Genomic DNA, 12,471 nt, shown 5'->3' on the forward strand with positions numbered 1-12,471 from the left:
GCCTCCTAGAGAAATGGAAATAAAAACAAAAATAAACAAACGGGACCTAATGAAACTTCAAAGCTTTCGCGCAGCAAAGGAAACCATAAACAAGACCAAAAGACAACCCTCAGAATGGGAGAAAGTATTTGCAAATGAAGCAACTGACAAAGGATTAATTTCCAAAATTTACAAGCAGCTCATGCAGCTCAATAACAAAAAAACAAACAACCCAATCCAAAAATGGGCAGAAGACCTAAATAGACATTTCTCCAAAGAAGATATACAGACTGCCAACAAACACATGAAAGAATGCTCAACATCATTAATCATTAGAGAAATGCAAATCAAAACTACAATGAGATATCATCTCACACCAGTCAGAATGGCCATCATCAAAAAATCTAGAAACAATAAATGCTAGAGAGGGTGTGGAGAAACGGGAACACTCCTGCACTGCTGGTGGGAATGTCAATTGGTACAGCCACTATGGAGTACAGTATGGAGGTTCCTTAGAAAACTACAAATAGAACTACCATATGACCCAGCAATCCCACTACTGGGCATATACCCTGAGAAAACCATACTTCAAAAAGAGTCATGTACCAAAATGTTCATTGCAGCTCTATTTACAATAGCCCGGAGATGGAAACAACCTAAGTGCCCATCATCGGATGAATGGATAAAGAAGATGTGGCACATACATACAATGGAATATTACTCAGCCATAAAAAGAAATGCAATTGAGCTATTTGTAATGAGGTGGATAGACCTAGAGTCTGTCATACAGAGTGAAGTAAGTCAGAAAGAGAAAGACAAATACCGTATGGTAACACATATATATGGAATTTAAGAAAAAAAAATCTCATGAAGAACCTAGGGGTAAGACAGGAATTAAGACACAGACCTACTGGAGCACGGACTTGAGGATATGGGGAGGGGGAAGGGTGAGCTGTGACAAAGCGAGAGAGAGGCATGGACATATATACACTACCAAACATAAGGTAGATAGCTGGTGGGAAGCAGCCACATAGCACAGGGATATCCGCTCAGTGCTTTGTGACCGCCTGGAGGGGTGGGATAGGGAGGGTGGGAGGGAGGGGGACGCAAGAGGGAAGAGATATGGGAACATATGTATAACTGATTCACTTTGTTATAAAGCAGAAACTAACACACCATTGTAAAGCAATTATACCCCAATAAAGATATTTTAAAAAAAAAGAAATAAAGGAGGGCTCACATACACCTGACTTCCATACCTGGTCTACCCAGCGCTGCAAGCAAGGAGGGGGGCACTCCCTGTTGTCTCCTCTGTTTGTGAGTGAGTGGTATCATCACTGTTCTTTCAGGGTCCTCACCCTGACTCCTATAAAGCCCTGGGTTTCTTCCCTCTGCAGAATTGAGGCTATTCAATTAGTCCCACACCCTCACATCTCTGAACTCTCCAGACAAATGAGAAGAGTGCTTCAGCTTGACAGATACTCTTGGTTTCTACTCAGAACACGGGCAGAATTTATGAGACCCTACATTTTAGAGTCGGTGTTCACCTTAGTCCTCACTCAGGTCTCTGACCCGAACTCTGTGTAGGACTTAGGACTCCTCCCACCAATAACCTGGGTAGTCCAGCCTCAGAGCAAAGCCCTCAATTCCCTGAGTCCCTAGAGGGGGAAGTCAGGGTCCTACATATATGACTACCCCTGGCTGGAGCCTCCCACAAGTGTAGGGGTGCTGCTTTGTGATGCCACCCCTAAATGGGGAGAGGCCCCCTCATCAGTATTTAGGGCCCTCACCTTCACCTCAGTTAGGACCTAGGTATCCTCCATCTGCAAGATGGAGCTACTCCCTAGAACTAGGCCCTCCCAGCCCCGAGACATCTCAGGCAGAACTCAGTTTGATGGCTCTGTTGGGGCTTCCCAGGGCCTACAGCAGCAGCGAGACTTAGTGCAGTTTGTTATGGGCCGAGTGGCACCTCTCACTCCCCACTCAAAGTCTTCACCTTGACTCCAGACCAGTACTGGAAATTTTCTCTTGGCCGCCGGAGGCGTGGCCCTCAGATGAAAGTTCTCACTTCCTGGAACCTCTGAAGCCGAAGTCAGGATGACTCACATGCGGCCACAACTACTCAGGGTCTCTGACAGCTGACAGCAGGGGCGGGGGTCTGTGGTACTCCAGTGTTCTGGAGCCGGTGCTCCCTAGGTCCTACATACAGGGTGCCCATCTTGGAATCTGTCAGAGCCTGGGACTCCTCCCTTTACTGAACTGTGCCCACAAGTTTCACCTCCTTGAGCTCCTGGGGGTGGGGGGGAAGTCTGGGCCTGCTATATATGACCACCCCGGCCTGGAGGCTCCGGGAACTGAGTGCATGGGTGCAGCTTTGTTGCCATCTCTACTCCCTCATTAGCGCTCAGGCCCCGCCCCTCCTCCCGCCCCCCACCCCACCCGCCGCCTTGACTTCAGTTAGGGCCTAGGTTTCCTTGATTTACAGAATCAGGAAATTCTCTCTTAGATTAAGGCTTTCCCCCTTGAGAATTTCCAGGCAGAACTCAGCCTAACAGTTTTTCAGGAACCTTCCACTTTCGATCACAGAGGCGGGATTTGTGGGGGTAACCTTTGTTATGGGAGGGGGGAAGGATCCCTTGGGTCCGCATTCAGGTCCTCACCTTGACTGCAGAGCAGTCCTGGGAATCCGCCCTTGGCCGAACAAACGCCGTGAACCGTCCGGCTCCGCCCCCGGAGCGGAAGTGTGGGAGCCACTACCGGCTGCGGCTGCCTCGTGCGGGGTTCCAACGGCTGACGGGACGCGCAGGGCTTTATGGGATCCCGGGGTTCAGAGGTCAGCCGTCCCATGATCCTCCACTCGCGGGTCTCTCCGTGCCATCTATTAGAGCCCGTGACCCCTCCCTCTGTGGTCCCGAGTCCTTCAGCCTCCAAACAAAGCCCTCACCTCCCCGAGTCCCTAGTGGGGAAGGCAGGGCGTTGCTCTGACCATCTCTGCCTGACAAGAAGGGCGCCACCCTGTGAGCCTCCCTCCTTGGGAGAGAGACGCTCTCATTAGCACTGAGGTCCTTACCTTGACCCTGATTTGTCTGGTTATGGCCAAGACCCCTTCCCTTGCAGAACTGGGACCTGATCCTGATAGACAAAGCCCTTCCCTCGCCGAGACCAGACAGACAGAAATGAGGAGGCTTCTCATCCCTATGGCTCTGCCTGGGGCCTCTCGTGGTTAAGAATGGGGGCAGGGGTCTGTAAAGCCCCCTCATTTGTGGGTCTAGTGATACCTCTTTCCTCACTCAGGGACCCCACCATACTCCTGGCCAGTCCCGGGACCGGATCCTCCCTGACCCTCCAACCTGAGCTTCTCCCTCTGCTTAACTGAGGCTGTTCTTCTTAGACCAAGACTTTGACCTCACTGAAAACTATGAGACTTATAAGAGAGGATGCCCTGCCTGGGCATTCTAGGTCTGAGAGCACGTTTGGGCAGGTCTCTGAATGACCTATATTTTGGCGTGGTTGTCTCTCCAGTCCTCACTCATTTCGGGGCGGGGGGGTGTTCCTTTTGTCTATCTCTTGGATTAAAAGGTTCCTGGGGAATGCCACATCCCTGCAAACTCTTGAGCAGCGTACCTAATGCAAACCTTGTAGTTTCATGTCCCAGACTTGACGTGAGATGGGGAAAATGCAACATAAGGCAGGGGGCCCAGGACAGGGGTGGGCTCCCAGAGAAAAATAATGCTAATCTGTCCTTTTCAATAGCCAGAATTAGCTTCTTCTGTGACTTGTTTTAATTGTTTTATAGGCATACCTCTTTTTATCGTATTTCACTTAATCATGCTTCACAGATATTCTGTTTTATTATGAATTGTAAGTTTGTGGTTACCGTGCATTGAACATGTGAATGGGTGCCGTTTTCCCAACACCATGTGTTCACGTGGGGTCCCTGTGCCACATTTTGTTAATTCTTGAAATATTTTAAACTTTTTCATTATTTTCTTATGGTTCTCTGCTCAGTTATCTTTGTTATTCTTGTAACTGTTTTTGTTTTTTGTTTGTTTGTTTGTTTGTTTTTTGCGGTACGCGGGACTCTCACTGTTGTGGCCTCTCCCATTGCAGAGCACAGGCTCCAGACACGCAGGCTCAGCGGCCATGGCTCACGGGCCCAGCCGCTCCGTGGCATGTGGGATCTTCCCGGACCGGGGCACAAACCCGTGTCCCCTGCACTGGCAGGCGGACTCTCAACCACTGCGCCACCAGGGAAGCCCACTGTTTTGTATTTTTAAATTAAGATGTGTACATTTTTTTTAGACACTGTCTAGTAAGTGTACAATAGAATTAACAACTTTTATAAGCACTGGGAAACCCAAAATTTCGTGCGATTTACTTTATGGCAATATTCGCATTACTGCGGTGACCTAGAACCCAACCCACAGTGTCTGAGATATACGCATACTTCTAAAGGAAAGGAGCTGTCCAGGATGGTTTTGTGCTTCCCCTGATTGAGGTTATGTGACACTGCATATAGAGATGATCCTATTGTCACTGAGCAGCATCTGTTTCTTCTCCTTATTCCTGTTCCTCCTTCTTATTCCTAACTGGCATTTACTGAGGTATTCTTCAATGCTTTGGATAGATTCCAATCCCGTTCTTTAGCCACACAGTCCTTATCTTTATCCCAAGATACATTTGAGTGTCAAGGAATACAAGCTCTGCTTTAGGCCAAGAGGAGTATAACAGTGTGAGATCTAGAGGAATTCAGACCAGGAGTCTAGTCCCAGGCCTGTCATTTACTAGTGTTACCCAGCAAGGGCTCACTGCCTGACATGCATAGAAGCCAATACTATCACACTGCCTTTTGAGATAAAAACTTTATTCCGGGACTTCCCTGGTGGTGCAGTGGTTAAGAATCTGCCTGCCAATGTAGGGGACATGCAACAGGGAAGAGATATGGGGCTATATGTATATGTATAGCTGGTTCACTTTGTTATAAAGCAGAAACTAATACACCATTGTAAAGCAATTATACTCCAATAAAGATGTTAAAAAAATGTGTTGAAAAACAAAATGACACAAATGAACTTATTTACAAAACAGAAAAAGACTTACAGATATCGAAAACAAACTTATGGTTACCAAAGGGGAAACGTGGGGCGGGGGGGAATGGATAAATCAGGAGCTTGGGATTAACACGCCCACTACTATATATAAGACAGATAACCAACGAGGACCTACTGTATAGCACAGGGGACTCTGCTCAATATTCTGTGATAATCTGTATGAGAAAAGAATCTGAAAATGAACGAATATATGTATATGTATAACTGACTCACTTTGCTGCACACCTGAAACTAACACAACATTGTAAATCAACTATTCTCCAATAAAGCAACAAAAAAACAAAAAAGGAATATACACGTGTAACACCACCTCTGGGCAATCATCTTAGGCATGGGTGAAAAACCCCATCACCCTGTAAAGCAAGGTTTCCAGTCCAGGAGCAAGGTCTTTTATCTCCTGCGTCAGAGGACCCTCATTAATATCAATCAGGTTTAATAAAGTTTTGCCACAGTCATCCAATAGCCAACTCCCATTAGCCAATCCTAACAGATATAACAGTCAGACCTAAACAAACATAGGCAAACAAATCCAAAGGCCTGGGACTTCAACCCAATCCTTTGAGTACCTCAGCAGCTGTAACCTTTTGTACTGTCTCTCTTAGGGTGGAACTCTAGCCCACGATCCTAGCCTTAGGACTCTAACCTGGACTCTATCCCGAGCAAAAAAAAAACTCCCCCAGGCAGGACTCTAACCCACAATTCCGATGAGATTATTAGACAATTTAGGTACAGGCACATTTTAACAAGGTTACTCACCCAAAAGACGTCTGATCCAGGAGCTGTTTCTTTTCTCAAAAGTGCAAGTAGCCCGAGGAGCCTGGAGTGCCATGGCGGGGAAGCAGGAACCCAAGAGCCGACCTTCTAGACAAATTCAGTCTAGGTGGCTACGCAAGGTTGGTGCTGAGGGCCCACACTCTGCCAGGGGCTACAGTGCCTCAGGCAGGCAGTCACAAGACCTAAATCTCACCTGGGTTGCCAAAACTTACTGAACAAGGGCTCACTGCCCTGTGTGCACAGAAGCCAACACTATGGCAACAGTTTTTGAGAAAAGAGCTTTACTGCAAGGCCGACTAACACAGGAGACAAGGCTCTCAAATCTCACCTCAATCCAGCGGTCTGGGTGAAATTTAAGGGGTCAGGGTAATTTCAAACTTGGAAGCTAATTGGTTAGTCTTGAATTAGTCCATATAAGCTACTCATGCTGCTGGAGGCCAGATTTTCCTTAATTGAAGGATTGTCACGGGCTCTCCAGGCAACATTTCTATTCTCTGAGTTCTGCAGACTGAAGATCTTGGTTCCAGGGTCATCCTGGGGTCATGGGTTGCTTCCTGGAGATGTGCAGTTCTGTCTCTGTGAAATAACACAAGGTTTGATTAATCAGCAACCTATTTAAGGAGGCAAAACCAGTTTAAGCTGATCAATTGTTTTACCTGCTGTTTCACTAGCCCCGTGAGCTTGAGCACATTAACCAAACAGCAAGACAAAGAAATCGCAATTAACTAAAATGCTGCCTAGCAAGGACAATCATGTAATATCCACACCAGAGGATATAATACATAATGCGCTTGTGGGAGAATCTTTCCTAGTTGGAAACAACTCAAAGTCCTTAGAATTTTCGTCATTGACCAGTATCTTCCCTACCAGCTACGCTTTCTTCTAAATAACCATTATTTCCACTTATTTAACTACCAACAAAAATCTAGAACTTGCCTAGAATTTGCCAAATTACACACAAGATAGAATAATTGAGTACGCTTTTAATGGCGAGGTCTCTGGCTCCCCCAACCCAGGGTAAAGACTGCCAGCCCAGTGGATTCTGGATTCTCTGAGGCCCTCCATCTGAGGCTCTGGCCGGGCTCACCACTCCCACAGTCTCATCTAGCCCACCAGGCAACCTCACTTGAAATTACTTCTCACTGAAGGCTTTGCATTTTCCTAAGGCGCCAAACTGCCTTGCCTCAGGCCATTTACACTTGAGTGCTTTCAGCTCCAACTGCCTGCCCTCTTTAACCCTACTTTTTACTTGTTCTTTAGGTCATAGAGCGCATCCCACCATCTTTTTATATAATAGCAGCTCCTAGACCCTAAAATTCAATGGGCAGGGGCTAGATCTTGTTTTTGTGGTGGTTGTTGTTTGGGGGCTTTTTCTGGGGGGTGGCGGGGGGAAGCATCCACAGTACTAGTATGATGCCTTCCTAAGAGCTCATTCTCAATTAATGATTGGGAAATTAAAAAGGAGTAAGCATGTGGCCTAATCCATTAAAATTTAATTTATCCTACATTCCTGAATAATCTAAGCAAATCCAGGTGTATGACTTCTTCTTTTACAAGAAGAAACATGAGAAGGATTTAGGCAAACCACAAATTGACGATCTTTCCCTTATTTATAGTCTTTCTTTCGGCCTTTATTGATTAAATATAAGGTACCTACTGTATACTATGCACTATGCTCAGACTACAACCCCAAATAAAACAAAATATGAGCTTTTTTTTTTTTTTTTTTTTTTGCGGTACGCGGGCCTCTCACTGTTGTGGCCTCTCCCGTCACGGAGCACAGGCTCGGGATGTGCAGGCTCAGCGGCCATGGCTCACGGGCCCAGCCGCTCCGCGGCATGTGGGATCTTCCTGGACAGGGGCACGACCCCATGTCCCCTGCATCGGCAGGCAATTCCTACTGCAGAAATATAAAAGAGCCCATTATGGAGGCAGACATGCTGAAGGTTGTCAACAAAATGTACAGGGAACAATTCCCTGAGATCCTAAGGAGAGCCACTGAGCACACTGGTTTTTAATGAGGTTCCTTACCTCCATGAGAGCTCTGGGAGGAAGTGAGTATGACACATCACGTCACCATGCCTAAGTGACATAGCCTCAGGTCTGACAACAGGGACAGTGCTCTATGTGGTCCCCTTCTTTCTGGGAGAGCTCCTTTCATTGTCAGTCACTGTCATCATGTTGACTCCTGTTAGGAACTGGGTACCCTTCCTCTGCTGAATGAGGCCTCCCCCATCAGTCCAAGGACTTTAAGTCCCTGAAACCATCTTCCTTCAGACAATAAGGGATAAACTTAGTCTGAAAGCCCTGTCTATTGCCTCCCCAGGCCAATTACAGACGCGGGACTTTCTAAGGATGTATCTGTAACGGGGTAGTTGGTTGCCGCACTCCTCATACAGGACTTTTACTTTGACACTGTCACGCCTGGGATTCCACTCTCTGCTGAACAGCCAGCCTATAAACCAAGGTCCTCCCCTCCCTGACACCCTCCAGGCAGAAGTCAGGGGGCACTTGACCCTGCCAGCTCTTGCCTATGCCTCCCAGGGCTAACAGCAGAGGAGGGGCTAAGTGTAGCCCTGACAGTGGTGGACTGAGTGGTCCCCATGTCCACAGACAGGGTCTTCACTATGACTCTGCACACTTCCTGGGGCTCCATTCTCTGCTGATCTAAGGCTGAGGGCTCTGCTGATCCCCAGAGTCCCCACCTTCCCGCGACCTGAGTTGAAAGTGTTAGTCACAAGCAGCCAGGACTGTTCTGGACCTCAAGGGGCTGCCAAAGCGGATGGGACTTTATGGGATCCTACTGTTCTGGCTGGGTCTTTATTCAGCTTTATCACTGTCCTTTCTGTGAGAGACTCACACTCTCTCCTCTACCAACCTGAGAACTCTGCCCTTAGACAAATTTCTTATGGCCCCAAGAAGCCTGAAGAATAAGTGAGGGTACGGTTAGCCTAACAGGTCTGCCTGAGACCCTCTGTGTCTGATAGCAGACAGGACTGGTGTCCCAATGACCACCCCCCAATATTCTGGGCTTTGGTCTCCTCAGTCCTCCTACACGGGGCCCTCATCTTGCTTTCTATCTCTTGGATTAAAGCCTGCTTAGGAAATTCCACATCTCTGCAAACTCTTGAGCAGTTTTCGCTCTGCAAACCTTACAGAGAATGGGTCCCTGGCCCAGGAGTAATGTGAGATGGGGAAGCTGTAGCACAAGGCAGGAGTCCCAGAACAGGTGGTGGTAGCCTGTCAGGGAAAAAAAGTACACTGATCTATTCTATCTCATCAGCCAGATGAAGATTCCCACGTCACTTCTGTTCTGATAGATTTACTTTCTACAGGGAAGAGACTGTGAGGATGATTTTGAGAGCCCCTAGTCTTTTGAGGTTATCTAACATCGCAAATGTAGATGCTTATACTGTCACCGAATATTGTCTCTTTCATTTATTTATTTATTTATACCTCTCAAATATTTTGGTATTCTTACTGCTCTGGCTACGTATTCCAATCCAGTAGTTTGAGCACAAGGCCATTCTTTTTATCACCTAAGACAAAGTTTGAAGTACTGAGAAAACAACTGAAATAAAAGACACAGGATGTGTCTCAGGGTAGGAGGAGTAGACCAGTACGAGCTCTACAGTAATTTAGACCAGGAGTCTAGTCCCACCCCTGTCATTTACTAGCCTTATGAATTTTGGCACATGACCAAACTCTAACTCTATGAGCCTCAGGATCTTCACTGTGAAGTGAGTTTGATAAGACCTGTCTTGTAGGACTGGTGGAATATATGTAATGTATGGAAAGCAGCTGTCACTATGCCTGTCTTGTATTGAGACGCTAGGGAATGGCGGTTATTACTATGATTATCTTGACCTCAGACGTTACCATCAATCCAGCTGGGATTTTTTTTTTTTTTTACATCTAAGATATGTCAGAGAATATGCAGCATTCTAGCCGGAAAAAATCCTCCCAATCAGCCAAAATTCTGCTTTTAACAATGAAAACTAAGGAATATGTTCTCTCCACCCTCTCTTTACCCTGCTTTTTTACTTGCTCTTCTTGAAGTAGAGAGTATCTCACCCTTTTCCATACAATAATAGCTTCTCTGAGAAACTGTAATTGCATGGGCAGAGGCTAGGACTTTTTTGATTAAACATCCCCAGTACGAGCACAGAGACTTCTTAAGAGCAGATGCTCAGTTAATGTTTGTGTAAAATAAGAGTCATGAACAAATCATTTGCTATAATTTGTATTCTCAAACATTCTTGAAAACCATAAGCAAATCCAGTATATATCTTTTAAATTTACAAAAGAAAGACTAAATGGAGTAAGGCAAACCAAGAATTGATCAACTTTGCCTTTAGCTCTCTATCTGTCTTATCTATCTTATCTCTCCATCTAGCTACCTAGCTATCTTCTGATCCTATTTTAGCGTGGTGTTCTTTCATGTTTCCGAGGATATTCTTATCCTAAAGTGATGTTATTCTTGTTCTGGACCACAAAAGTGATTTAAGGATTTCCAATTTGTATTTCTAAAAACAGAATTCTTACTCCTAAATCTGACAAGCAGCAGTAAGTGTGTGATCCATGTCATTCATATACTTATATTCTGAATCTAAATAAACTTTCTGTTAAAAGGAACACCAATTAAAAATGCAGGAAAAAAGTCAACAAGTTATTTAAGCATATCAGGAACACTGGTTAACAGGCTTTTCCAACCACAAAGTGAAGAATGGGTGGGCTTCAGACCTCACTAGGGGTGTGAGGAGAGGCTGGATGTGGCCCTGGAACGCGCACGGCAGTGGCAGTAGTGCCAGCCCTGGCTGCAGCCCTGGCTCGGGCTCTCTCTCCCTCATCTCTCAAAGCCTCTTCATTGTGGGGTGGGAAGGCAGTGGGGACCGTATCATGGATCTCCAGATCCATGGAGATACGGTTCTGGTTCCGCATCCAGAACCTCCAGCACTTTCATCTTGCTGGTTTCAGCGCGGGCTCTCAGGCCCCACAGGAACTCAGAGCATGGCGGATCACTGCTGGGCACCTGGCGGTACTCCAGGCACCTTTCCTGCACCAAATCTTCTGTGATAAGCTTCCTGGGCTCCACCAAGATGAAGTGCCTCCTTCCATCAAAAACACCCAAAACATTCAGGGATTCCCAGATCTCCTCCTCAGAGGCGCGGTCGCCATGCAAGAAGATCACACCGAGGAGAGGCATCAGGGGCCCATTCTTCCGAAACCGCCCGCCACTGCTCTGACGCCCATCATCGGTGAGATCTAGCTTGCCGACAAGGGCATAGGAATGACTGTTGGGCTTGACTTCCTTCAATTCTAGGCCAAAGACCAGCTCCATGCACTCGGAGGCTCTCCTGGGGATCTCGGGGAAGTGCTCCCTATACCTTTTGTTGACAATCTTCAGCTTTTCTCCCTTTTTAATGGGCTCCTTTATCTTATATTTATACAGCATGAACTGCACCAACATCCCTGCCTTCCTGGTTACAAGATCCTTTCCAGGATCACTGGAGGTTGAGGCCTGGGAGGAATTTTTACTTTCCTCAACTTAGCCCTTGGCACGTACATCATATCCTGGGCATGAAACCCCTGCATCACGAGAGCTAGTGGCTGGGGCTCCCTGAGGCTCCTGGCGAGTGCCAGCAGCAGCGGAGCTCGGGAGAGTACCCTGAGAAACAGAAACGGGTGAGGAAGTGGTCTCTTCTACCCCTGCTGTGGTGGCCTGAGCATTAAGACCTTGGGTCTCACCTCTGTTACGGCGGCGTTCCTCACGAGCACGGACCTTACTCTTCTGACCACGAGGCATGGTGGCTGTGGTCAGGGACAGCAGACAGGAGTGTGCGCCAATGACAGATGATTTGGACACCTGGAGGCTGGAGAATGAGATGACGTGAGCACCTTAAAGTAGGGAGATTCCACCTTGGCTTTATCAAAGGCTGCCTCTGCAAGTTTCCTTGAGGGCACTGCTCTGGGAACCCACAAGGTTCCTGTTTTCCCGGTCAGCCTGTCCTCCCAGAATCCCATAGAGGAAACACAGAGGCCTTAGAGTTTTACTCTACATCCTATCAGCCCTGCCTTGGATTTACTCAGGTGACAACAGGTGCTGGCAGTGGGGTCCTCTCGGTTCATCTTCAATATTATCATGTCAGGTCTCTGCAGAGCCTGGGCACCCTCCCTGCTGCTACTCTTAAGCTGACACCTCAAACCTCCCTGCGATCCAGGAGAAGGAAGTGAAGGGGTGCCTCAGTCCACCTCCCTGCCAGGGGACACCAGAGCTGCGAGCTCAGTAGGGTCCTTTCTATCCTGAGTTCACCACGATCATCATTTGAGGTCCTCACCTTGGCTCCTTAAAAGGCTTGGCAACACTCTCCATTTGCTGACTGGTGGATGCACCTTCAGACTAAGGACCTCACCTCTCTAAGACGTGATATAAAGAAGTGAAGCAGACGCTCTACCTGACAGTCCTTCCCAGAGATTTCTTGGGCTGAAATCCAAGGGTTGGGTTGGACACTTTGAGTCCTAACTCAGGTTTCTCAATTGGACTCCTGGTAGAGAAGCTCAACTTTTGCCTGAATTGATGCCTATATGATAGTAAGAGCCAAACCAC

At 47.2% G+C, this 12,471-nt stretch overlaps 1 pseudogene; it reads right to left on the reverse strand.

Moving 5' to 3' along the window:
* Positions 1-10,459: 10,459 nt before the first annotated feature.
* Positions 10,460-12,101, reverse strand: LOC113616602 (melanoma-associated antigen B4-like; annotated as a pseudogene).
* Positions 12,102-12,471: the final 370 nt, after the last annotated feature.

Source organism: Aethalodelphis obliquidens, unplaced genomic scaffold (genome assembly GCF_003676395.1).
Source record: "Aethalodelphis obliquidens isolate GAN/ISIS:26980383/991018 unplaced genomic scaffold, ASM367639v1 scaffold239, whole genome shotgun sequence".
Taxonomy (NCBI): domain Eukaryota; kingdom Metazoa; phylum Chordata; class Mammalia; order Artiodactyla; family Delphinidae; genus Aethalodelphis; species Aethalodelphis obliquidens.